The 27,697-nt window shown below is 50.9% G+C and overlaps 2 long non-coding RNA genes across 2 annotated transcripts; both read left to right on the top strand.

Annotated features, from left to right (window-relative positions):
* The first annotated feature begins 442 nt into the window (after positions 1 to 442).
* LOC125549189 lies at positions 443 to 2,248 on the top strand. Its single transcript, XR_007301278.1, has 3 exons — positions 443 to 654; positions 992 to 1,382; positions 1,994 to 2,248. It is a non-coding gene; the product is annotated as an uncharacterized LOC125549189 (long non-coding RNA).
* A 24,024-nt stretch (positions 2,249 to 26,272) lies between these two features.
* On the top strand, positions 26,273 to 26,978 carry LOC125549188. The gene is made up of 4 exons (XR_007301277.1): positions 26,273 to 26,352; positions 26,454 to 26,559; positions 26,674 to 26,779; positions 26,869 to 26,978. It is a non-coding gene; the product is annotated as an uncharacterized LOC125549188 (long non-coding RNA).
* Positions 26,979 to 27,697: the final 719 nt, after the last annotated feature.

Below are 27,697 nucleotides of genomic sequence, written 5' to 3'. Positions count from 1 at the left end.
GAGCTTCAATGTCGGTGCCCAATTGTAATGATGCCTAGGGTAGGGTTAATGATGGGTTGAGACGACGGACCTGCAGAGCCGGCGGCGATGAATTGGACATGTCCGGGGAGCTGCAGTATCCTACAGAGCCGCTGCCCGATCTCCTCCTCGGATGCATCCGATGAACTGGACGACAGACCTGCAGAGCCGGTGCCCGATCTCCTCCTCGGACGCGTCCAGTTCGTCGCCGCTAGCTCTGCAGGTCTGTGGTCTCAAGTAGGCCTGGACAACCGAGCGAGCTTTTAGGCTCGGCTCGAAACTCGTTCCAGCTCGCCCGTTACAGCTCGGCCCGGTAGGATAATTAGGCGAGCCGAGCTATGAAAAATAGGCCCGATTCTCGAACGAGCCGAGCCGAGTTTCGCCCGGTCCAGCTCGGCGACTCGTTGAGGCCCAGCCCAAATTCGCGTTAGGTCACAGCAGAGAGAGGACGCACGCGCCGCGGTTTCCTCATCCTTCTCCCTTTCTCTGCCCGGCGCCGCCACCCCTCTCCTCGCCGCGCCGCAAGCTGGACTCATCGGGCTTGGCATCTATGGCGACGGCCGACGCCGCCTTTCCTCACCACAGCGGACACAGACGGACGCGTCTCCCTGGTTTCTCACCGAACGACAGGAGCAGGTAAGCGATCTCATCTCTCCTTCCCATCCTTGGTCCTAGCTCCCTGCACCGGCGCACACACACACACGAATTTGATGGATGGATGCTTGTGGTTTCGGCTGGAGGGCGCGGCTAGCTAGGAAACGCGATGGATGGATGCTAGACGAGTTTGATGGATGGATGCTTGTGTTTGTTGGCTGGAGAGTGCAGCTAACTAGGATTTTTGCTATGCTGCACGAATTTGATTGATGGATGGATGAATTTGTTTGTGCTTGATTGTGTGTACTGATTAGTGATTATTATCTATGTAATTTTTTGTTGATGATTGACCATTTGTTCTTCGCTGATGTATGCACAGCCCCACTGTCGCAAGAATGGACAAGGAAAAGGGGGAACGAGAGGAGGAGGAGAAGGAGAAGGAGAGGAGCTTGGTGTCCATTATGAAGACTAAGCCGCTTGTCCCAGGAAGCAGAAGGGGAAGGGCAAGGGCTGTGTCACTGCCGAGGAAGCGGGCCAAGGATTACGGCAATGTCCCGCTCGCCGAGTTGTTATTAAGGGTAAAAAAATCTCTGCCGTCTTGACGTCTCGCTGACCCTGCCGACTCCAAGAGCCGCACCAACCCCACCGTCCGCCGCTGGATGGCGGATCTCAAGATCACCGCCTACCAAGCCGACCATGTCCTCGAAAACTTCCGCTATGAGGAGGCGCTGCGGCGCCGTGCCGACGACCATATCCGCGGCCCCTCCTCCGTGAGTCCTCGTCTCTATTTTCAGTTTAATTTGGAAATGGATTTTCTGTTTAATTTGGAAGTGGAAGCCCCTTAATCTATGGAAATCGAAGGTTTTTAATTTTACTGAAATTAAAGATGGTCCTGTGTGGCTCTGTTGTTTTCATTCTGTTTATAAGTGACTACAGTTCCTGGCTACATAAGCGTCAGTCTGTCAAGCGTCAAGTGTCAAGTGTCAAATTTCAGAGGACACTTGAAATCTAAGCATCAAAGAGGTTCAGTCAGTCTGTCCAGTGTGAACTAACACTTGAGATATTTGTCGAACACGTTCTGTAGTAGAAACGGAATCCTACATCTTCACCGGTATGGTTGTGCCAAATATGTGTGTCGAACTCCTGTGTTTGCTGTTTTTACTATCCAAAGGTCAAATATATGTGTGTGCAAGCTCATGTATGTGTTGTTTTTGGAATTCAAAAGTCAAATATAAGTTTGTACAAGATCATTTATATGCTGTTTTTGGTATCCAAAAGTTAAATATATGTTTGTACAAGCTCATGTATATGCTGTTTTTGCTATCAAAAAGTCAAATATATGCGTGTCCAAGTTCATGTGTGTGCTGTTTTTGTGTGCTAGGCAATGGAGCATGATAAGCAAGCAGAAAAGGATTATGAAGAGGAGGAAGAGAATGAGGAGGACGAGGATGAGCAAGGTACTCTGTTTGACGAGGAGGAAGATTCTCATTTTGATGTCAAAGCGCTAAGTGTTAGGCTATGCAAAATTGCATTGTTTGGCTGTCAACGTTCAATATTTTTGCTGTATAAAGTTCAAAGGAGGAGCTATCCAAAATTCAAAAGCAATGATGCCCAATTCTCTCGGTCATATTTGTTCCATCTCTACACTTTTCATAGAAGAAAGCTTATTTTTTTCATCACTATGACCATTTTTTAAACCATAGACTGCTAGATGTTGCGTTTTTAGCTATATAAAGTGCTTCTTTTCCAAATTATGGGTTTAAATGCTGTAGAAGATGGAAACTGGTCTTCGAAAACGGGTTCTGTTATCTCCCAGCTGTTGTGGCACCAGCTGGCTCACGAGCCGGCTCGGTCTGAGCCGAGCCATAGCAAAAACGAGCCGAGCCGTCTAAAGTAGGCTCGTTGGCCGAGCCGAGCCGAGCCGAGTCGCTCTGGAGCGAGCCAAAGCCAAGCTCGGCTCGGCTCGGCTCGTGTCCAGCCCTAGTCTCAACACCATCATCAACCCTACCCTAGGCAGCATTACAATCCGGCACCGACATCGAAGCTCCAGCCTGGTAAGAGCCTGGTGTCCATCAACACAACAGTGGTGAAGATGATGAAGCGGATAAACTACGAGGTGGGATCAGGCTCTGGCCTCGAGCAGAACATCGAAGGCAACACCTCTCCAATCAAGGTGTTGGAACAACCATGGAGAGCTGGTTTCGGAATGGACAGCGCTGAGGTGAAGGACAATACAACAATGTACTTGTTGATAAAGAACCGGAAACCTGGCCGACCAAGTGGGGAGATGACGAGGGCGCAGACGAAAGCTCTCAAGTGGTTTACGACGTCTGGTAGAAGGGCAAAAATAATGGATTGCGGAAGCATGGTCAGGAATTCTGCCAGCAAATCCTTGCTACATAGACATAGGAGTAGGTGACACAAGAGCTGCAAGACGACAAGCATATGGAGCACACAATGGGGGTGGTCACCAAGGCTGTGATGCTGGTGCATGAGAAAAGTGTGCCAGGGGAGCTGACAACGAGCGACCTGACCGATATGGGAGTTCACAAGGCTCAAGGAGAAGTTCCCCGAGGTGTACCGGACATACGTACTTCCTAACGCACATAGCGTGCATGCTCGTGACGCCTCTAGTTGCCCCGGTGCTCCAAAGGTGGCAGCCTCTATGGGACCCCACCATATGGCTGGACGTGTTCGTCCTGCTAAAGAACACACTGGATGACGGGTCGGCCATGTCAGTGCACACGGAGCTGGTCGACGACACCGTGGTTCTGGCGGTCCAGGCATTGGAATGAAAGGCCATGGACTCTGAGCGTATGTTCCACTTCCTCGCGTAGTGGAAGGACACACTGGCTCCTTCCGTCGTGCAGCGCATCCTTGTAGAGGTCGTCGTGCCGGAGCTACTGCCTAAGTGGAGTCCTCGGAGGACCGGGGAACCCTGCGACTTCATCTCATTTGCGTATCGTAGGTAGGTGTAGGTCTCCCCTAGCGAGGCTTCGACGATGGTGGCGGCTTCGTCGGCTGGAATAAGTGTCTCTTCATCCCAGCTCTATCTCGGCAACGGCGACGCCGAGTGCGGTCTGGTCTAGGGATTCGTGAGGGTGTTCATCGAGCACTCCTCGTGGCCAGCAGATTCATGGGGCCTCTGTGGGGGCACGGTTGATGCTTGGTGGCTGCTTGGGTCTGCGAGACTTGCTCCGGTGTCCACTCCTCTTCTTTTGTCTTGGTCCGATTGGACCTTAGTCTTCAAGACTTCCCGTCCATGAAGAACAAAGTCAGATTGGCTCTAGATGAGCAGCAGTGATAACGCGCCATGGAGATGGTTTAATGGATCTGAGTTTATTCTCGCAAGAAAAAAGGAAATGCCTAGATGGTCGATAATATTATCCTCCCCAATCGTACTAAGCGGCCTTAATCTCGGTGTTACGCATGCGCTAAACATGTGCTTCTAGAAAGTGTAGAAGGCTTGCTCTACATTAGATTTATGTTTTGGGACATAATTAATCCATGTAAATCGGCTATAATCACCCAAGAAACTCAGATTTCTGAGGCTGGTAAATGTGACTTTCGCCCACACGTCCTCGATCACCTATCAGGTGGTTTCGACTACACATGGCATAGTCTACCAGCTCGTGGAAGGTCCGGAGGAATCCTTCTTGGAATATTGACCACGACCATGGATTTGTTGGCTTTTTCGACCGGTGATTTTCATATCAAATTTCACCTACGAAATAGGGATGATAATTTTACATGGAGCCTGGTCGCAGTCTATGGGGCTGCCCAAGATGAGCATAAATCTGCTTTCCTCCGTGAACTAGTGAACCTGGCTAAGGATAACCCGTACCCAATGCTTATTGGAGGGGATTTTAATATCCTTACGTACCAGGAAGAAAAAAATAATGACCGCTTCGACACTCATTGGCCTTTCCTTTTCAATGCTGTGATTGACAGTTTGGATCTTCGGGAGGCCTGTATGTCGGGGCGGCAGTTCACTTGGGCTAATAACCGTTCTGTGCCGACGTATGAGAAGCTCGATAGGGTACTTATGGATACCGAATGGGAGCTTAAATTTCCTATGGTAACCATGCGAGCCCTAGAGCGTATCGAGGCATTATCTGATCATGCACCAATCATTCTTGATTCTAATTCTACGAGTCATTCTGCCCGTCGCCCTTTCAAATTTGAATTGGCATGGTTGCATCGGGATGGTTTTGTAGACTTAATAAAGAGTGTTTGGGACAGGCCCGCCGTTGGTCGTACACCGATTGAGAGATGGAATTATAAAATAAAGGCCATGAGGCAACACCTCTCTGGATGGGCTAAACACACCATTGGATTGTACAAAAAAGAAAAGCAGCGCCTCTGTACCATTATTGATGACCTCGACAAAATTGCAGTGACACGTACCTTATCTCAACAAGAGATTGAATTGAAAAATCAATCTAATGAGAAGGTTGCCCATCTATTGCACGAAGAGGAGATCAAATACTACCAGAGGTCCAAAGCTGACTTCATCCTAATGGGAGATAGTAATACAAAATACTTCCAATTGGTCGCCAATGGTCGACATAGGAAGAAATGTATTCATAGTCTCCAACAGGATGAGGGGCGGATCGAAGGTCAGGAGGAGCTCAAAAAGTATATCACCAGCTACTACAAATCTCTTTTTGGGGCGCCAGATGAAGGGAATGTCACCCTTGACGAGGCCCGAATAGATGATATTTCACAAGTCACGGTGGAAGAGAACAATATCCTCACGGCACCTTTCTCGGAAGAGGAGGTGAGAGCGGCGGTGTTCCAAATGGAACACAACAAAGCTCCAGGCCCTGATGGTTTTCCCGCAGAATTTTATCAGCATTTCTGGGATATCATCAAGGTTGACCTTCTGGAGTTGTTTAAGTGTCTTCATGCCGATCAACTTGACCTATTTAGGCTAAATTTTGGTGAGATTGTTTTGTTGCCGAAAATAAAGGAGGCCGAACGGATCCAACAGTTCAGACCCATATGCCTCCTTAATGTCAGCTTCAAGATTTTCACCAAAGTAGCTACGAATAGGTTAAACTCAATAGCTGACCATGTTGTCCGGCCATCTCAAATGGCCTTCATGCAAGGAAGGAATATACTAGATGGTGTAGTTATCCTTCATGAGACCGTCCACGAGATGCACCGAAAAAACATGAGTGGAGTGGTATTCAAAATTGACTTTGAAAAAGCCTATGACAAGGTCAAGTGGTCTTTTCTCCAACAGGCCCTAAGGATGAAAGGTTTCTCCGATAAATGGTGCAAGTGGATCCAAAATTTTGTAACTGGAGGTAGTGTGGCCATCAAAGTCAATGATGATGTAGGTCATTACTTTCAGACAAAAAAAGGACTACGACAGGGTGACCCCATGTCCCCAATGTTATTTAACATTGTTGCTGACATGTTGGCTATTCTGATTGAGCGCGCCAAGCAGGATGGACAGATTGCGGGAGCAGAGCCACACCTTATGGATGGTGGCCTCTCTATTTTGCAATATGCCGATGACACGATTCTTTTTATGGAACATGACCTAGACAAAGCTCGAAATCTGAAGCTATTGCTTTCAGCGTTTGAGAAAATGTCGGGCCTCAAAATTAACTTTCATAAAAGTGAATTGTTCTGCTTTGGAGAAGCCGTTGAGGCGGCGGCCGATTATGCTGACCTGTTTGGTTGCGCACTTGGCCAATTCCCGATTAAATATCTGGGAATACCGGTACATTATCGGCGTCTCACCATTGCGGAGTGGAAGCATGTGGAGGAGCGTCTAGAGAAACGGTTGAGCAGTTGGAAAGGAAAACTACTTTCAGTTGGTGGTCGGCTGGTTTTGATCAACTCCGTCCTCACAAATATGGTTCTCTATATACTTTCTTTCTTCCAACTCCCAAAAGGGGTCCTGCAAAGACTGGACTACTTTAGATCCAGATTCTTTTGGCAAGGAGATGGTGAAAAGAAAAAATACAGGCTAGCCAAATGGAGCGTGGTTTGTAGGCCTAAAGACCAAGGTGGCCTTGGAATTCATGACCTGCAGGTCAAGAATGAGGCCCTTCTCAGTAAATGGTTATTTAAACTTCTTACTGAGGATGGTGTTTGGCAAACCATGTTGCGCAACAAGTATCTAGGCCAAAAGGCGGTATCCCAGGCATATTGGAAACCTGGCGACTCGCACTTTTGGGCTGGCCTAATGGCGGCAAAGAAACATCTCTTTTGCTTTGGGTCTTTCGCGATAAAGGACGGGTCGGAGATTCGTTTCTGGGAAGACATCTGGCTAGGCAATGCCAGTCTCAGAGAACAATATCCAGCCTTATATAACATCGCTCGCGATAAGAATAATACTATTGCGCACGTGCTCGGTTCTTCCCCGCCGAATATTTCGTTCAGGCGGGATTTGATTGGCCCCCGGCTTGTGTCATGGCATAATCTTTTATCCCGGCTGGATTCGATTAACCTGACACAAGGTCGGGATGTGTTTCGCTGGAACCTTACTACATCAGGGTCTTTCACAGTGGACTCTATGTACCGTGCACTCACGCATTCTGAGGTACCAACGAGTAATAATAAGAAAATTTGGAAGTCCTAAAGATTCCACTAAAAGTGAAAATCTTCATGTGGTATATCCGTAGGGGAGTTGTGTTAACCAAAGACAACCTCGCACGGCGCAAACTGGCAGGGAGTAAGAAGTGTTCTTTTTGTACTCATGACGAGACAATCAAACACCTCTTTTTCCAATGCAAGTTTGCACGTTCTACGTGGTCAGTCATCCAAATAGCGTCAAATTTGTATCCGCCCCACAAGTGTTGCCAATATTTTTGGTCATTGGTTGGACGGTATTACAAATAGGTTCAAAACGCTAATAAGGGTGGGAGCGTATGCCTTAATTTGGTCCGCTTTGGCTATGTAGAAATGATTTGGTTTTTAATGACAAAAATGCTTCTCCTCTACAGGTTATTTTCCGGTGTACGCACTCGCTACGTACGTGGTCTATACTACAACGGCCGGAGTACCAACCGCTGTTCATGGCAGTGTGTACGCGATTGGAGCAGGTGGCTACGGATGTTTTTTCCCAACATGGGTGGCAGCATAACCTACGGATCGAGCCACCACCTTCTTCGACATAGGCATAGTGTCGGTCTAAAAGACTCTACTGTTGCCGGTTTGTCGATTTTTATTTCATGAATTTTGTTAGACTTCTGAATTTGGCTGTGTGCATCTTAGTTATGCAGAGCCCAGGTGTTACTCATAATGCTTTGTATCCGCTTGATACTACATTTTGAGATAATAAAGTCGCCCTTTATCGAAAAAAATATAAAGTAATTATGGGACCCTAACCCTAGACAGCTAGGGCAAACACTCCCCTCAAGGCTTCACTAGTGAGCCCATGGATTCGTCTTTCCTCTATCTGCCGCTTCGGTGGCTGATGGCGGGGATGGGAATCCAGTGCCTCCAATTAGTAGCTTAGGTTAGGGCTTTTAGCTCTCACAGGTACGATGCTTGGGCGGATGACGACGCTTATTCTTCAAGTTTGTCTTCCGAGCTCTGATCATCCCTGAGTCCGTCTGTCTGGACTTCGTCAACAGAGCTCCGGAGTAGATTCATGACGTCTCCATGGGTGCTGAGGTTAGGGTTTCTCGTCATCTGGCTAGATTTGGTGTCAGGTGCTTCAGACCTATGCAAATATTCAACATCGACGACTACGGCTCCAGGAATCACGAGAAGGCAATTTATGAACTTTTGCACATTGACATGCATCAAACACACTCCACCCAAGAGAAGGTGAACAAAGGAATTCATTTGACCTAAGGAATGACTCACCAACGCTTTTGGACAGATTACCTAACCGCAAGAGCTTGGAACAGTAGAGAGCTCGATGCCTCGACGCGTTGGATGAGGACTCGAAGCTTGGCACCCTATGACAGAGACTACCATGACATCTAGTGTGTGTGTGTGTGTGATGCATGTCAACGCGCAAAAGTTCAGGAATTACCAAGCAAACTGCATTATTTTTGTTGTAAGCTTGCCTTGTATTTATACATGGGCGATACTTAATTGCCAAGATTATAATTGATTACAGAATCACACCATATCAATCTCTACAGATCAGACCGTGATCAATATAGAATCGCAACGATATCTATTTGTCTTAGCTACACCGATTCGGTTAGATCATGGTCGCCAAGGAGCAAGGAAAAGGCAAAATAATCGACCTGTATCACAGCAGGTCGTTGTGTGCGTTTGACCACCTTAAGGATGATATCATGCTGTCTCGGCACCTACCAAGAGAGAACACTAGTACTCCTCGGTGCACTTCTCTGCCTGTGAAATGCATCCACAAAGTATAAAGTGGAGAGAGCTAGGCTGTGAAACGCATCAGCAAAGGTACAAGGTAAGACCGAAACAATAATCTCCAGGAGAGAGACATGACCATATGATTTTCAGTGGTGGCATTCTGAAATAGCAGTGGCAACAGGTAAACTCTGTAAGACTGAAACAGTTGTCTCCAGGACCAGGATATATATATATATATATAGAGATACTACCAAGACCATATGTCTTTCAGTAATGTTTACATAGCAGCAAGGGGAACTTCCAAGATGCAATGTTTTCACACAAGTGGGTTCTTCCACGCATATTTAGTCTAGGAATGTTGTTTCTTGTAGCCAGCAGTTCTGCAGGCTATCAGAAAGGGGGTGGTGGGCCGCCAGGGCCCGGTCGTCCGAAGAGAGGGCCGCAGCAATCTTGGAGCAGGCAGCAGCAGCACAGGAGATAGAAGCTACAGAAGAAACACTTGTTCAGAGTTGCAGGTTTATTCATATATATATATATATATATATATATATATATATATAACAAAATTGGTTCAGAGGTGCAAAATTAACGTACTAATAGTATACATGCATCATGGCTTGGAATTGAAGCTTGAGTTGGTGGCTTGGTGCTAAAAAAATTACACTTGATCCCTGAACCACACTAATAGTCTGATTTTTTAGAAGGAACAAAAATTGACATGTAAGTAACTGAATGACTTGATGATCTCCATCAGTTAGTTGACAATTCAACTTACCAGGATCCGAAGAATCCACCGAGCCCAGGCCCCCAAGAACCAGGGCCACCAGGAAACCCAGGCCCACCAGGTGGAACCGGACCCCACCCTCCAGGGCCCCATCCTGCAGGGCCACCCCAGCCCGGTCCTCCAGGCCCATGCGGATCCATCCTACCCTGAATTGCTCCTACTAAATTGAAAAAGAAGCTAAACTGATGCTGAATGGTAAACTAGAGCTTCACAACTCAATCAGAAAGAACAAACGAGACTTGGTGCAGCAGTTTGTGGTGAAGAAGAATTTATAGAGGTAGAGTGAGAACTGGTAGTTGTGCATGTACCTTCTGTTCAATGGCTCACCCACTGGTCTATCTTCCATTTCAACTACTGTTTTCTGCTAACTACTGCATGCAGCATTACGGGGACAATTTGAGCACTAGAGATTGAGTTCTAAACCACTTTGTTTCATAGCAAAAATAGCATGTGGACATCTGAATCTAGCAGACCCATCTAGCTGATTTTTCTGAAGCAACACCGAAATCCAACAACAATCAAATTGCAGGACCAACGTACAGTTTTGCCCATTTATCTTATGTTTGTTACAAACAGAAGCTTCTAAAAAGTTGAAAATACTTTCCTTACCGAAGATATATAACAGAGTTGTAAATGTAAATCAGACAAACAACTACTGGTTGAACAGCTTCGTTCCCAATCAGGCGCAGAACAAGTCAGCCAGGCAACTTTCACATGCAACTTAGAGGTGTTCAAAGAGTAGGTTGCAGACAGACCAAGCTTGACATGTAGTGAGAAGCTGAGAACAGAAGCTGGATTTGGGGAGTTTTGTGAAGTTGGAGGAGTTCCGAACAGGCCCATAGTTAAGCTTGATATACTCTGACCAGCAAGAAAATAGCTGAATAATTGAGATAGCTAGCATAGGTTTTCGTCCGTGCAGCAAGCTGACCTTGTCGAAAGCGGGCAGACGCCTCTGTGCGTGCCCCACAGCGATCCGCACACGCCCTCCACATCAGCACAGCTCCAGGACGCATCAATTTTTCAGGGGCATTTATGGTTGACTGAAGCAAAAACTTTGGTATGCAAAAAAGCACAGCTGAATTTATTAAGAGCAATTGTGCTACAAACATCGTATGAAGCCTTTATCCAAAATGGTTAACGGCTAAATTGAAATAACAAGAGATGATATTTGCAAACTGTGCAACAGAAAAAAATGTAATAAGCTGTTCATAGATTTTCAGGTTGCGGTACCAGTCTTTTCTAGAAGAATGCTACTACAATCATTTCTAATTCTAGCTATAGTGGTGAGCTTAGTTTCCACAAGTCCTACCTAACCATCTCCATCATTTCTCTGAATTATTAGCGCCTGGGAAAAGGGGCAGAATATGCCATTGGAACTTAACCTAAATTCTCATTATTTAAGCAAGAAATCAAGAAGATTTGGAATCATTTGTTAGAGTAAAACATGTCGAAATCCTGCAAGAGATAAAACTGCTCCAACCTATCATCATGCAGAAAATGGTCCCAAGGCATTCAGCTCCCAGAAATGCATTATGATGCAATATGGAAGCATTGAATTTAACCAGCTACAACAAAAGGTACAAACAGGAAACACACTAAAAAGAACGAACTATTAGGAAGGCCCCTAGATAAATAACAAGTACTCCCTCTGTTCCAAAATAGATGACTCAACTTTGTACAAAGTTAATACAAAGTTGAGTCGTCTATTTTGGAATGGAGGGAGTAGTACTGAGAAGACAAGCAGATAAATAGAATAAAGCGGATCGATTGAAAAATACTTCAAAAGCAGAGCAAAATGGTATGAAAACTAGCATATATTTTCACACAACCAGAAAAGCAGAGTAAAATACGAAAATCTGCATCTGAGCACGGGCTCAGCTGCACCCGCTCAGAAAAAAATTCAAAAAAAATACTAGACAAATTCAAAAAATTCCAAAATGTTTTTGTGTGGTAGATCATTTGATGCGTGAGGTCCGCTCCAACTTTCATTTCATTTGGACATCTGAGCAATTCTGGGCAAAAAAGACAAATCAGGTCAAAACAGTTCCTGAACAGTAAATTGTTTTACAGACCTCGATTTTGTCTTTTTTGCCCAGGGCTACTCAAATGTTCAAATGAGTTGAAATTTGGAGCGAACCTCATGCATCAAATTATCTTTTTTTTTTAGAAAAGGAGGACGACCCCTGGCCTCTGCATCTGGGCGATGCATACGGCCATTTTATTAATTATTGACACAAGACCGTACAGAGTCATACAACAATAAGTCTAAAGCCAGCAAAACAAGCAACAACTGTCGCTATCCCTATCCAGTTGATGTAGGGGCGCTGAAAGTCTGGGCCTAATACCAAACAGACCACGCAGCCAAACCTAAACATCTAAAGACTTGAGGTCCCACCCAGGACGCCTGCCTGGTATGGGCACCCACCAGTCCGGCGTGCTTCTCAACCAGGACCCCTGCCGGGTATGAGGCCGCCGCAGCCGCCTGCCACCAATCCATCTTCAGAGCTGTACTGCTGCACCGACCTTGCCAGGCCTATCTGCCATCAACGCCACCATGACGCCAGACAGCTTCCACCTCCTGCACGAGTCCATCTCCGCGCATCAGACGCCGAGTCTCCACAGCGCCACGCCGCCGAGATCCACCACCATCAATGTGTAAGATGAAGCACCGCTCCACCAAAGTCGTCGTCCTCTAGTCCCTCGAGCCCGTGTGCACCTCCAAGAATGACGCCCCCAGGAGGGAAACGACACCAGAGAGCCGCCGTCATCCGATCTACTGATCTAGGGTTTCCCCCGGAGGTAGCAGAGAGTGGCCTTGAACTTCTCCACGACGATGCCTTCAGGAAGGGAACGACGCAGACAGCGTCGCCATCGCCGGCCTTGGCAATAGCCAATAGCAGGTTTTCATCCGGATCTGATCGAAGACCTCCATCCCTTGTGCACGGGTCATCCTTGCCGGCCACCCACTGAGACCCGCCGGCCGAGCAGGGGAAGCCGAGACCGCGCCCGCAGGATCAGATCCATGATGGATCCATGCCCGCGCCGCTGCCCCGGAATCAGCCCCGCGCGCAGCCGCCACCGCCTGCCGAGGCTCGCCGCCGCGTGCCCCGCGCCCCGCCACCGCTCGCCGAGGCCTGCCACCTCGCGCCAAACCGCGAGCGCCGCAGGACACCGCCGCCTGCCGCCTAGATCCGCCGCCCGCGGAGGAAGGGGAGTCGGGAGAGGGAGTCCCCCCGCCGCCGCCGTCTGCCACGCGGGTTTCACCCGGCGGCGTCACCCGGCGGCGGCGCGAGGAGGGGAGAAGGAGAGGACGGCTGCGGCCCTAGGGTTGGAGAGCCCCCGAGTCGCCCAGGGCGGGGGCGACGCGAGCAGTCAAAATGTGCCCACAAAAACACACTGAATCACCCTACATCAAATTATCTACCACACAATTTTTTTTGGAATTTTTTGAATTTTTCTAGTATTTTTTTTTGATTTTTTCCATGAGCGCGGGTGCAGCTGAGCCCGGGTGCAGATTCGCCGCACTCAGTAAAATACTCCAAAAATACGTCAAAAGCGAGCTCATTTTAGCATCAAACGAAGCGGTTAGTCACTTCATCCTGAAAGGGTATCGAAACAAGCAAATATCATGGAGGCGCTGGCGTCTGGCGACTGCCCGGGCGGCGCCCCTGGCGACGCGGGCGATGCGGCTGCCCCGCCGCCGCCCCGCCCCCCGTCCCCTCCCTCGAGCGCCGCCCCCTCGCCGGCGTCCGCCGCCCCTGTCCCTTCGCCGACCCCCCTCCCCCCCTCTGGCTCTCCGCGGATTGTGTGGGCTGACGTCGCCGAGGCCGACGACGTCGCTGTTGGCCGCCCCGTCGTGTGCTGGGACCGTGCCCCTCCTAAGGCACCGCCGCGGCTGCTGCCCGACCACGCCGGTGGCCCTACTCCCAGGGGTGGGAGTTCGGCCGCCCGTGGGTCGGGCCGACGCCGGCTTCTCCCTCCTGCCGCCTCTCCGGCGCGGGGATTGCAAGGTCTGGCCTTGGGTTCCGGGATGCCCTCCCGGCGGCGGCGCGCTGGCAGCTGGGGTGTTGCCGGACGCGCGGATCGCGGCCCTGCTTGCGCCTCCTGGAAACCCTCGACTCCGGCCATGCCCTCCTCTGCTCCGGCCTGTCTGGCTCCGGCGAGCCCGCCCGAGCTCGCCCCCGGTCCTCTCCCGACGTGCTCCCTTCCGGCCCTTCTTCCCATCGCGCGGTTCCTCCGGGCCCCTCCCTCCGGGTCGCATCCCCGCCCCGCCTTCCCCTCGCCGTCCCCGTACGCCCCCGCCGGCGGCCACCGTGGCGGCGCTCGGGGAAACCCTAGCTCCCCGCTTGGCCACTCCGGGGCGCTCATACCGGGTCGCTGTGCTCTTGGGCCGGCCTATGGGCCTGGCTGTTGGCCCCCTCCCAGGGTGGTGGACACGGCTACGACCCAATGCGGGCCTCTGCGGCTGGGGTGGGCCGGCTCGACGGGCCGGTTCCGCCCCGCACGGCCCAGGTTCGCCCTCTGGCGGCCTTGGGCCTAAGCAGGCGGTCGATATGGCCCCCAGTAGGGTTCCCTCGTCCCCCGATTCCTACCCCCACCCGCACCGCCAGTTCCAGCCGCCCCGCCCCGATCCCTGCTCGCCGGCGCCGCCATCCTCCCCACGGCCCCCTCTCTCCCCACGCCGTCCATGACTCGGAAAAGGGGGGACGACGCGGGGCGCCCCAAGCGCCGGGCCGACGAGCGCCGTGACCCGCCCCGCCCCTCCCTCGATGGCCACCGGCGTGAGGCCGACCTGCGGTAGCAGCTCTCCTCCCGGCCGGCTCGACACACCCCGACGCGTGACTCCCGCCGCCCTCCCCCCCGCCCCTCGCTCCGTTCGCGCTCTCCGGCACGCCGCTCCTCTCCTCGGGCGGCGTCGCGGGACCTTGGTAGGTCGCCGGCCGGTGAGTCAAGGCCGTCCTCGTAGCGGCGGTCCCCCTCGCCTGCCCGTCGCCGGGACCGGTCCCCCTCCCTGCCCCGCCCGTTGCCCGTTGCCAACCCCAACAGCGCCCCGGCCACCCGTCGCTACCAGCCTCCCCACTCCCAGGCTGCGTTCCCGCCGTCTAACGGCGGTAATGGCAATCGGGGGCGCCAGGGTCCGAAGAAGAAGAAGAAGGGCCCTCCGCGCCCTCAGGCTGCCGCCTCCACCGCCGCCGCGGTTCCCCCTCCGGGCACCAACGCCTCTTTCGACGGCCCGCCGTGCTTCAACTGCAGCTTGACCGGCCACTTCCAGGTGGCTTGTCCCAACCCCCCGATGTGCTACCTATGCAAGGATGCCGGGCACCCCGCGATTCTCTGTCCGGATCGCCCGGTGACGGAGGAGATCATGATGTACGGCCACGGCATCGAGGACATGGCCTTCTTCCACATCGAGGTTCCAGAGATCCCCCTCCCTCCCCCTCGCTGCTGGCGATTGTGACAGTCGTGGGCGAGGCCGTCGCCACCCCGGAGCTGCTTGAGGCAGAGCTCAACCACTTGTGCAGGTGCACGTGGGATTGGCAGGTGACCCCCACCGCTTCCAACGCCTTCTCAGTGATCTTCCCCGACGCTATGAGTATGGGATTCTGTACCCGCAGCAACAACATCACCTTGGCACTCAACGACATTGTGGTGAACATATTTGAGCCGCGGTGGGATCCCAAGGCTGTTGCTGTCCTGGACACTGCTTGGCTCCTCATCGCCGGCCTGCCAGATGTGGCCTGGTCTGAGCGAGTCATCCGTAGTATGTCCAAGATCCTAGGCAAGGTGGTGGTGGTCGACGAGCTCTCCTTACGCAAGGAGGAGGAGGTTCGGGTCAAGGTGAAGTGCCTGGACTCCTCCAAGCTCCATGTCACAATCCGGGTCTTCTTCAACGACGACGACTACGACCTCAAGATCTGCCCCGAGCCTCCGAACCACGTCGGCCGCCCCCGCTTCTCTGATGATAGTCACCTGGGGGGTGGCCCAGCTGATGCCGACGACTCCCACTGCAGGCGCTCGCGCCACTCCCGCCTCGACGATCCAGGAGATGACGAGGACGGCTCAGAGCGCTCCCGCTCCCCCTCCCGGGAGCCCTCCAACCCACTAGCGGGTCGTGACGGTTCCGGGGCGGGGCGCACTCGAGTGTCGGCCGCTGACCTCGCGGTGGCCCTCTGCTTGGCCACCCCGCCGGTCATACCCTCTCAGTCTCCGTCGGAGTCGGCCAGTGACATCTCTAGTGTGGGCCTCCTTGTCGCCCCGCCATCGTCGCCTCGCTCCTCCTGCGCCGTCTCCGCCCTTCGCTCCTCGCCGTCGGGGCCGGACCCCCCGTCCCCCGCCGGCTCGGCCTCCCCGGTCTCCACAGGTGGAGGCGGGTGTGAGGTTCCCATCGCACTTGCCCCGTCGCCTCCACCCGCGGGGGTTGCGGTCGGGATCACCCTGGAGCTCGCCGGCCTGCTCCCCCCGCCGGTGCCCTCCGACATCCGCCTCTCCTCGCCGACCGCCCCGTCCGCCTCGGTGGCTGTGGACGTCTCCTCGCCGACCTCCGCGCACCCCCCTTCGACGGTGGCGTATGCCAGGCTGTCGCGCTCCACCTCGACGCCGGTGACGTTCTCCCGCCGCAGTGCCCGCCTCGATGCGGCGCGGCCGGCCGACTCTCCAGCGCCGTCCATCGCCGAGCGCGCGGAGCTCCGTGCGGCGGTCTGGAACCTCGAGTCAGGTGCGGACCCCAACCTCCCCAGTTCTTCCTATTGCTCATTTTCCGCTCTTGAGGATGCTCCGCCTGGCCATGTCGCCAAGGTGGCCAATGACTCGGCCATTGTTTTCAGGGGGAGGTCGGTCCCCCCTTAGAACAGATCGCGACCATTACGGCCCGGGAGATTCTAGATGGCAAGCTGGCTGAGACCCGCGCTCGCCTGCTTCGGCCTCCCGAGAGGTCGACCACCACCCCCGCGGTTCAGGCCCCTCCGGTGGCCGACGGGATAATCCATGGCCGCACCCTTTCGCGCACTGCTGCCCTCCGCGCTCAAAGCGCTTCCCGTGTCCTGGGGTCAAGCAGCCCCCTGATGGGGGCTTAGATGCGGGCTCTTTTCTGGAACATCCGCGGCTTCGGCCATGATGGTTGCCGTCGCCAACTCATTGAGTACATTCGTGATGAATGCATTGACATCATTGCCATCCAGGAAACCTTGAGCACTGAGTTCACCCTTCAGGAGCTTGAACGCCTTAGCTCCCACCTCTTCGCTTGGCACTGGCTCCCTTCTAGTGGGACCTCAGGCCACTCTGGCGGCTTCCTCTTAGGGGTAAAGGATGCCACCTTTGAGGTGGGTGGCATGGACCGGGGCAAATTCTTCGTTAGTATGGAGATCTTCGAGCGCGCCCTAAATTTCAAATGGGAGGTCATTATTGTGTACGGACCGGCGGACCACCGCTGCTCCCCGGCCTTCCTAGCAGAGCTGCAGCTGAAGATCTCTAACTCCCTCCTCCCAGTTCTCGTGGGCGGAGACTTTAATCTCATCCGATCCCCGGATGAGAAGAATAATGATCGGATTAACTTCCCCCGGATGCAATTATTCAACGATTGGATCGCGGAGCTGGGGCTCCGCGAACTTGATCGGACGGGTGCCAGGTTCACCTGGACGAACCGGCAGATGGTCCCGACACAATCCGTCCTGGATCGTGTCCTAGTTTCCCCTGAATGGGAATTACGCTGCCCACTGGCATTGCTCCGGGCTGTCACCCGGATCGGGTCTGACCATGTCCCCCTCCTCCTCTCCACCGCCGACGAGCGGCCCTCCACCCTGCCGCGATTCCGGTTCGAGCCTTTCTGGCTCAATCAGGCCGGCTTCCGGGAAGCTGTTGTCGCTCGCTGGATTTTTGCTCGCTCTGCTACCCATCGCTCCATGTCCGCTGTCGACTCGTGGCACTTCTGCGCCAAGCTAGCCCGCCAATTCATGAAGGGTTGGGGGGCCAACCTGGGCCGGGACCTTAGAGAGCGCAAAAAGGCCCTCCTGATGGCTATCCAAGCCCTGGACACCCGCGCCGACTCGACTGGGATCTCCCCTGATGAGTGGATGCTGCGATACGATCTGGAAGACCAACTCTCCACCATTTACATAGATGAAGAGGCCTACTGGCGCCTACGTGGTACCCAGAGGTGGGTACTTCGGGGAGATGCCAACACCGCCTATTTTCAGGTGGTGGCGAATGGCCGGCGTCGTCGCAATTCCATCCACTGCCTTTGGGATGGAGACACGCTGATCGCTCTCCCATCAGCCATCCGTACCCACGTAGACGGCTTCTATAAAGCCCTATTTACTCCCATCCCGCGGGGTGGGGCTAGTCTCGCCCCCGACATTTGGTCGGGTGCGCAATTGGTCTCGGCAGAGGCCAATGTGGCATTAGTTGCCCCTTTTGACGAGGATGAGGTCCTCGCAGCCATTAAGGGGATGAACCCCTCCTCGGCCCCGGGTCCTGATGGCCTGCCCGTGACGTTCTTTAAAACGTTCTGGCCTACCATCAAGACGGAGGTCATGGCTCTGTTCGAAGAATTTTATTCGGGCTCCATGGACCTTGGGCGCCTCAATTACGGGATTGTGACCCTCATCCCCAAGGTCCCGGGCGCCTCGGACATCCGCCAGTTCCGCCCAATCACAGTGATTAATGTGATTTTCCGGATCTTGGCCAAAGGGTACGCCAATAGGGTGACCCTCCTCGCTGACACGATTACCCATCCGAACCAATCCGCCTTCATACAAGGTCGATTTATTCTCGATGGAGTGTTAGTATTCCACGAGGTCCTCCACGAGGTCCGTCTAAAACGCCTTCGTGCGGTCTTCCTAAAGCTAGACTTTCACAAAGCCTACGACACGGTACACTGGCCATTCCTGCGTGAAGTGTTGCTTCGCAAGGGCTTCGACGACCGTTGGGTGACCCGCGTCATGCAGCTTGTCTCTCGTGGCCGGACCACGGTGAACATCAACGGTGACATTGGGCCCTACTTCCCCACCCTTTGTGGGGTCCGTCAGGGTGACCCCTTCTCACCGTTCTTGTTCAACATGGTGGTCGATGCCCTGGCATCCATCTTGGATAAGGCCAAGGCTGCTGGTCATATCCGCGGCTTAGTCCCCCACCTAGTCGGAGGGGGAGGGGTCTCCCTCCTTCAATATGCGGATGATACCATTATAATGGTCGAGGGATCCGCCCCAGATATCACTAACTTGAAGTTCCTCCTCCTGTGCTTCCAACAAATGTCGGGCCTAACCATCAACTTCGATAAGAGCGAAGTGATGGTCCTCGGGTACCCCTTGGAGGAAACACAGGCTATTGCTAACCGACTAAACTGTCGGTTGGGTTCTTTCCCCACGACTTATCTGGGGATCCCCATTAGTGACTCGCGCCTCACCGTGGCTGATCTTCGCCCCACGGTGACCCGTATGCAACATCGCGTTGAGCCCTGGAAAGGGTGCTGGCTGTCGAAGGCTGCTCACGTGATCCTTATCAACTCTTCGCTTGCTAGCCTCCTTTGGTTCCTCATGAGCTTTTATAGCCTACATGAAACCCTGCACCAGGAGATCGCCAGATACCAATCCAGATTCTTCTGGGCTGGGGAGGGGGGTAAGCAGAAGTTCCACATGGTCAGCTGGCCAGATGTATGCAAACCCAAGGACCAAGGCGGTCTTGAGATTTTGTCCTCCCGGCGCATGAACATTGCCCTCCTGACTCGTTGGCTCTGGCGCATTGCCAATGGAGATGGAGGTCTCTGGCTTACTATCATCCAGAACAAGTACCTGCGTGGGCAGCCTCTCGCATTTTGTCAGCGCTCAGGCGGCTCCCAGTTTTGGCAGGCCGTCGTCCAGCTGCTGCCTGTTCTGCGCATTGGCACATCCATTTCGGTGGGTACTAGGTCCTCGACCCTGTTCTGGCTTGATAGGTGGCTTGGCGACACCCCCCTAGCCGCGCGCTTCCCAGTTCTCTTCGACATCGTTGTTGACCCTCGGGTCTCTGTCGAGACGGTCCTTATTGACTTAGGGCGCCTCGCTTTCCGCCGCCCCTTTGGCCCCCTTGAGGTTGCAGCTTGGGATGCCCTCCTCCAGGACATCGCACTCCTTCCTATAGACGTTGCCGACTCCCCGGACATCATCTCTTGGCGACTGGAACCCTCCGGCTGTTTCTCCACCAAATCTCTCTACGTGGCTATCGCCCCATCGACGGCCCGCGAGCCCCTCAGTTTGATTTGGGACATCCGCCTGCCCCTGAAGATCAGGATCTTCCTGTGGCAATGGATCCGCGGCCGCCTCCCGTCCGGAGTTGAGGTCCTTAAGCGTCATGGACCTGGAGATGGGATGTGCCCCATGTGCGGCACGGTAGAGGATGCCAACCACATCTTCTTCTCGTGCTACACGGCACAGTTCCTCTGGTCCTGTTTCTGCGAAACGATTGGGGGCCAGTGGTGCAACACCAACTTCCCTGACCTGCTTGCGGAAATTCAGGCTTCACCCCCTCGCTACAGGCATATTAGATGGCTGTGCGTGGGGGTCCTCGCCTGGACGCTGTGGACTGTTCGCAATAAGCTTGTCATACAGAAGGTGCCTCTTCGGCGTGCTACTGACTCCATTTTTAAAATGTGTGGTTACTTGCAGCTCTGGCGGTAGCTTAGCCGCCCTCAGGACCGGGACATCATCAGCACCCTCCTCGCCGACCTTCGATCGATGGCCTTCCGCTTGGCGCCCCCGCTCCCCTCGCCACCCCCGGAGCCCGACTAGATGCTATGTCACTCCCGGCGCGTGTGCCTTTTTGTTTTTCAGAGCTTGTTAAGCTGTGCCCTCAGCATTAACCCTTCCACTACTTATCTATCTGCGCGCGTGTGTGTGTGCTTGAACCTTGTTGGATGTTGGCTTGGCCATTTGCTTTATAATATAAAGCAGGGCGAAAGCCTTTTTCGGTAACAAGCAAATATTTAATGCAACCACATAACAATCACTTCTGAACATAACTTTTTATAAATCAACACAAAAAGAAGAAGTCAACATGTTCATGCAGATGCTGATCCAACTCAGACATTGCAGCTCGTGAGGATATGAAAACTAGGACTGAAATAATGATCTCCAGGATTTATACTACTAAGACAATAAGTATGCTTTTACATAGTAGCAAAGGGAACTCCCAAGATGCAATATCTTCACACAATTGTGTTCTTCCGTGGATACTTAGTCTAGAAATTGTTCTCAAGTGCGTTGTTTCTTGTGGTCGATATGACCCGCAGCTCCACAGGCTATCAGAAAGGAGGCAGCGGAGCGCCAGGGCCCGGGTGTCGGAACAAAGGACCGCAGCAATCTTGGAGCAGGCAGCAGCAGCACATGAGGTAGAAGCTGCAGAAGAAGCGTTCATCCAGAGCTTCAGATGTATCCGTGTACAACAAAAGAGATTCAGAGTTCAAAATTAAACTACTAGTAGTTGGTGCTGAAAATATTATACTTGATCCCCGAACCACTAATCATCTACCGAGCGAATAGACTGATTTCTTAGAGATAGACTGATTTTTTAGAAGGGAGAACAGTTGACAATCTAACTGATTGAACTGATGACCTCCATCAGTAAGCTGAGAATTCAACTTACCAGGATCCGAAGAATCCACCGAACTCAGGCCCCCAGAAACCAGGGCCAGGGCCACCAGGAAACCCAGGCCCGCCAGGTTGAACCGGACCCCACCCTCCTGGGCCCAACCCTGCAAGGCCTCCCCAACCCGGTCCTCCTCTAGGCCCATGCGGGTCCATCTCGCCAAGATAAACTTCTGAACCGGTAATAAGATAAAAAGAAGATAAACTGCTGCTGAATGGTAAACTACAGTTTCCCAACTCAATCAGAAGCAACCCAGACTTGATGCAGCAGTTGGGGGTGAAGAAGTATTTATAGAGTTAGGGTGAGAAGTGTAGTTGTGCATGTACCTGCCATTCAATAGCTCATCCACTCGTCTATCTTACTTTCATTTCAACTACTGTTCTCTGCATGCTTACTGTTGCAGTATCACACAAACGTTTTGAGCTCTCAAGATTGAGTTCAGTTCAAAACCACCTTTGTTTCATAGTATGATCCAATCAATGCATTATAGTAAATGTGAAGTACAACACCTGCACGGCAAAACTAATCGTGTGAATCTACTGGACCCATCTAGAAACAACAAAAGCATGCCGTGTTCGGAGCATTTGTATGCGAAGTATCTGCAAGACTGCAACTTATATCTGAAAAGCACAACTTAAGTTCTTAACAACTGTGCAACAAAATTGTGTTTCTGTAGCAATACCCAAAAATCCAACAAGGAACAAATTACAGAAGGATTACAAAGGGTGAAGCATAGACGCCCAGGAGCATTACAAAAATTGATGAAACAGTACACTCATACCTTTTCTAAGTCTGGCTGCAGCATAAATCAGTTCCATAGATCACCAGTAAGCAAATATACTTGCAAAAGTAGCAAAGCCCACAGGGAACACGAGGCACGGTGTATGTTCAAAGGTTCAATCGCAGAAGCAGAATTCTGTTCTCTGCATGCTTACTGTTGCTTTCAACTACTGTCCTCTGCAGAAGCAAACCCAAAAGCAACTGAATCGATCATGTTACAATCAACTACAGTTCTCTGAAAGCTTACTGTTGCCGCATTACACGAACATTTTGAGCTGTAGAGATTGAGTTCTAAACCATTTTGTTTCATAGCAAAAGTAGCATGTACACATCTGGATCTACCAGACCCATCTAGCTGATTTTTCTGCAGTAACACCGAAATCCAAACAAAGAACAAATTGCAAAACGAAGGTGCAGAATCACCTGCATCCAGCGTACAGTTTTGTTCACAAACACAAGCTTCTAAAAGGTTGAGCGTATTTTTATTACCTGAAGATATATATTAAAGTTGTAAACAAGAGGTAAAGTAGGAATGCACATCTAATCAGACAAACAGGTACTGGCGAACAACATTGCTCTTAATCAGGCGCACTGGCGCAGGACAAGTCTGACAGGCAACTTTCACATTCAACTTAGACGTGTTCAAAGAGTAGGTTGCAGACAGAAAAAGCTTGACAAGTACACATATAATTAAGCTCGATATATTATTCTGGATTAGGCAATCAGATCGGAAAGAAAATAACCGAATAATTGAGATAGCTAGCATAGGTTTCCGTCCGTGCAGCAAGGTGACCTCATCGAAGGCGGGCAGACGCCTCTGTGCGTGCCCTGCAGCGACCCGCACATGCCCTCCACATCAGGACTGTTCCAGATGGCATAAAATTTTAGGGGACATTTACGGTTGGCTCAAGCAAAACGTTTGGTACGCAAAGCACAGCTGAAGTTATTAAGACCACTTGTGCTACAAACATTGCATAAAGCCTTCATCCAAAGTGGTTAACAGCTGAATTGAAATAATAAGAGATAATAATTGCAAACCGTGCAACAGAAAAATGTAATAAGATGTTCACTGATTTCCAGGTTGCGGTACCAGTCTTTTCTAGAATACTACTACTACAACCAATTCCAAATCTCGCTATAGTGGTTAGCTTAGTTTCCATAAGGCCTACCTAACCATCTCCATCGTTTCTCTGAATTATTAGCTCTTGGGCAAATGGCCAGAATATGACATTGGAACCTAACCTAAAATCTCATTCTTTATACCTCTTCAGCAGAGGAAAATCTGCATCTTCTCAATGTCAGCCACAACAAGGGGTACAAACAAGAAACATACTAATAATTGACTATTCAGAAGACCACTGGATCCAAAGGTAAAATAAATTCTTCGGTTCAAGAAATAGTGATAGAGAGAATTCCTTATTTAACACTGTCTTAAAATTGGATGCCCTATTTAACACCGAAAAAATATTTCTTCCCTCTATGACATCAACTCTAAATTTTGTTCCCAATATAACACTTATGTACAATATTTGAGCTAACGGTGTTAAATTATGTATGAAATGACAATTTTGCCCTCAAACATCTAGCCAATCTGCCCCTATATTTCTGTGTCATATTTAAAGTTGGGATAACACGAGTCGGTGTGGCCAAAAGGTTGTGCTAAAACTAATTTACCTAAGCTTACCTGATAGGCTGATAGGCCAGGCTCTAGTGGTACGTGGGCATGGCGACAAGAAGTGTTCTGTAATTTGTATGCAAGTTGGAGTTAGCAGACTGTGCCGCACCTGCCGGAGCCAGTGACAGCATGTCGTGTTTGCGTTCGTTCCGCCGAGAGAGCGGAGTTGATCGATCCAGCAAGCTAGCCTTTCACATGTACGTGCGTCACGTACTGCTAGACGTGCGTGCACTGATTAATGAAGCAGCGAGCTTTTGCACGTATGTGTGCAGCCCTTCGATAATTTCTTTTAGCGTTCTATAAAACTAGCAGAGGCACCGGGGAAAAGAGATTTTGGTGATATACTAGTGCCAAGGGTAGTATTGTCATTTCAAGCGCCATTTAACACCGTTAGCTCAAAAAATTGACGGAAGTGTTATATTGGGAATAAAATTTAGAGTCAATGATAGATAGGGAAGAAATATTTTGGCAGTGTTAAATAGGGAATTTAATTTTAAGATAATGTTAAATAAGGAATTCTTTCATAGTGATATGAGGCACAAAGATAAATACCAAGCACTGAGAAGATCACTAAATGAACAGAATAAAGCAAGTACTCAGCCCAAGAAAATAGAGACATGAAAAATACTTCAAAAGCACAGCAAAATGGCTTGGTAATTTTAGCATCGACAAAAGCAGTAGAAACATCATCCTGAAAGGGTGTCGAAACAAGCATACATTTCATGAAACCACATAACAGTCACTTCGATCATAACATTTTATACATCAACACAAAAAGAAGAAATCATCAGGCTCATAGTCGATCAAACACATCCAAAACATTAACATGCGCATCATGGGCGAGTAACCGCGCGGTACACGTGTCTGTTTACTGTGCTAGCAATAAAAAAAGGCAAATTTTAACATGGTCCCTCTTACCTTCTTTTTTTACATGTGAGGTAAGAAGGTAAGAGTCAATCAAGTCATTCATTGATGAGATCAACGGCTAAGATCTATTTTATACTCTTACCTCTCATGTGAAAAGAGGGGGTAAAAGGGACCATGTTAAAACTGCTCATAAAAATAAATAAACCCAAGACGGGAATAGGAGATCAAAAGCAGCCAGGCAAGACCTAGGGCCAGTTCTTTTGGGCGATTCTACCAGAATCGCCCCTCTCCCTCCCAGAATCGCCACTATATTTTTTTTATAATCCTAGCTAATTAGACCAACTAGCTAGGATTGTAAAAAAAATATGGAGTGACGATTCTGGAAGAAGCTGGGGAGGGGGGCGATTCTGGGAGAATCGCCGAAAAGAACTGGCCCCTAGCCAGGTCCCCTCCGCACGAACCCCTTCTCGCTTGACGACGCCGCCGCCTTCTCTCCTCTCCTTCGATTATTCTCCTCGCGCCGCCACCTCCCCACGCGACGCCCCTCCACCTCGAGCAGGCCGGAGGCGGCACCGATGGGTTGAGCCCCGACACGGTGGTGGACCCCCGGAAGGGCAACGAGCTCGCCGCGATTCCTTCTCCTCCGAGCTCCGCGGGCAGCAGCAGTTCCTCCACCCCCTCCCACGACTACGCCGGAGAAGGCGCCGATGGGTCGAGCTCCGCTGCGGCGTGGGTCGAAGGGAAGGGCAGGCTGGCCGCCGATCCCTAATTTCTGTCTGCATTCAGAAACTTTGTGACAGTTGTGTTTTGAGCACTCAAAACTGAAGGTACGCTCACCTGTTTCCATCAAGTTCTTATCAATCCATATGTATTTGCAGCAAGATGTAATTGGGTTCGATTTCTGTGAATTAGTTCATTCCATGCTAATCCCTTGCTCGTCGCTTGTACGTTGTTATGCTGCATCGTTGTATGGCTGTGTATGCGTCTTGTATTGCAGGTCTGATTTTCCCCTTTTGCCTTCGCTTCATGATGTGTGTGCTTAGAATTTTTTGAATGAATGACAGCCAAATCCATTAGAGCTGAATGTAGATTAAACCAAGAGGAATAGGGGCTAGCTATCTACCTGCTTAGGCGGCGGCCAAGGCGGCGGAGGCGGCCAAGGGCGACGGGGAGAAGAAGGAGGTGGCGATTACGTCAAGGATGCTCTTCGCTTGCTCTACTCTGCTCTGGTTTTCCCGTTTCGATTACGTCACCGGCGAGGGGTTGCCAGATCGTAGCATGTGTGCGGTTGATGGGCGCTATTATTTTATTAACATGTTGCGCCGCCGCCGTGTGTGATTGATTGGTTTTGCTGCCGCAGCAGCCATGGAAGATGTTCGAGTGGCAGGGTGGCCCCATCATCCTCGGCTCCTCGCCCAGGTGGAGACGCCTACATGGAGTAGGCGATGGGCGGCGGCGCCAAGCCGTACGCCAACTGGGCCACCAAGATGGTCGTCATCACTGACGCCAGCATGCCGTGGTGGTGTGCAAGCATGACAACACCCTCTCGTTCTCGTTCTCGTCTCACAATTTCTGTCAATGCCATGGCCCATGGCGCAATGGCAAAGAGCAAATTGCGGTGCCAGCTAATTTAACCACTCCGCTTTGTTGCACTGGGCACATGCTTCTGTTAGGACATCACATCACCGAATCAAGCTGCCAACTTTGGAGCCTGGTACTGTCACCACAAAATATATACTCTCTGTGCTAATTCGTTCCTTTTCTTCTATTAAAATTGACAGATTTGTTAGTTGTTCCCTTTGTAATGATGAATAGATTCGTGATGGCTGCAAAAAAATACCTGCAATGGCTTCTACTGCAACTACTTCGTCCCCAACTCCAACAGCAAGCCTACCATGTGGACCGAGGCCTGGCCTGGATGGTAAGTTTGCACGAAGAGTGGAAATTTCTCAACAAACAACACTTGAATTGCAATCTGCAAAGCAAGCATGTCACGACATTGCTGACACAATCAAATATGTCGATTGATGTAAAGTTCACGGCATTTGGTGGCGCGGTGCCGCACCGGGCTGGTGGAGGACATGGCGTTCATGGTGGTAAGGTTCATTCAGAAGTGCGGGTCCTTCGTCAACTACTACATGGTGAGCAACTGATGCTGGCTACCACATGTTGTCACTCAATGTTTCGGTTTTAAATTGTAATGACACCTAACATTTAATCTGTCTTTCAGTACCATGGACCGGACCGCCGATGGCCTGTTCATCGCGACAAGCTACGACCATGATGCACCGATCGACGAATATGGTACGCGACCAGTACTCCCGTTGCGACCAGTATTCTGATTGTCTGTAATCATTGTTGTCATTGTGCGCAGGTCTGCTTAGGCAGCTGAACTGGGGACACTAGAGGGACCTACACAAGGCCATCTAGCAGGCCGAGCGGGTGCTCGTCTACGGCGATCCCTCCATCCAGCGCATCGGGAACTATGAGAAGGTTCGATCTTGTTCCATCCCTAGGCAAATTCTAGTGACAAGAGATTCAAAAATGCCCGCGAACTTTCTGACGAAGTGAAAAAAAAATCAGATCAAAACTACCTTCAATTCTCCCCAAAACTGCTCAGGGTGACATTTATATACCAGTTTTGCAAAGTTCAGGGTGTAAATAATCTGGTTTTAGAGTTTAGGAGGATATGCACCAATCGAGGAGGATTTTTGGAGGAAAATGTACTTTCCTCGAATAAGAGTGAAACTGTGTATGCATTCTATGCACTGCATATGTAGTATATGCACCCGAACCAAACGAGCCTTGCACATACTGAACACTCCGTCCCGCCATGCACCTTCCACAAGACCCGTCTAAATTCATGTGCAAAACCATCTCCTCTAACCCAACACCAATGAGACAAGCAAAACCACTCCTAAGTCCTAATACACAAGCAAAGATGCTCGCTCATGTAAGTAGTTCTATAACATGCAATCTCTGGTCCATGATGCAAATTCCACATAGTCTGTAGTGTTTTACTAATCTACAATCACACGTAACAATTATGCTATTAGCCG

The sequence above is a fragment of the Triticum urartu genome, chromosome 3 (genome assembly GCF_003073215.2).
Source record: "Triticum urartu cultivar G1812 chromosome 3, Tu2.1, whole genome shotgun sequence".
NCBI lineage: Eukaryota > Viridiplantae > Streptophyta > Magnoliopsida > Poales > Poaceae > Triticum > Triticum urartu.
Note: the sequence above shows the minus strand (reverse complement) of the source record. Positions and strands in the feature narration are given on the sequence as shown.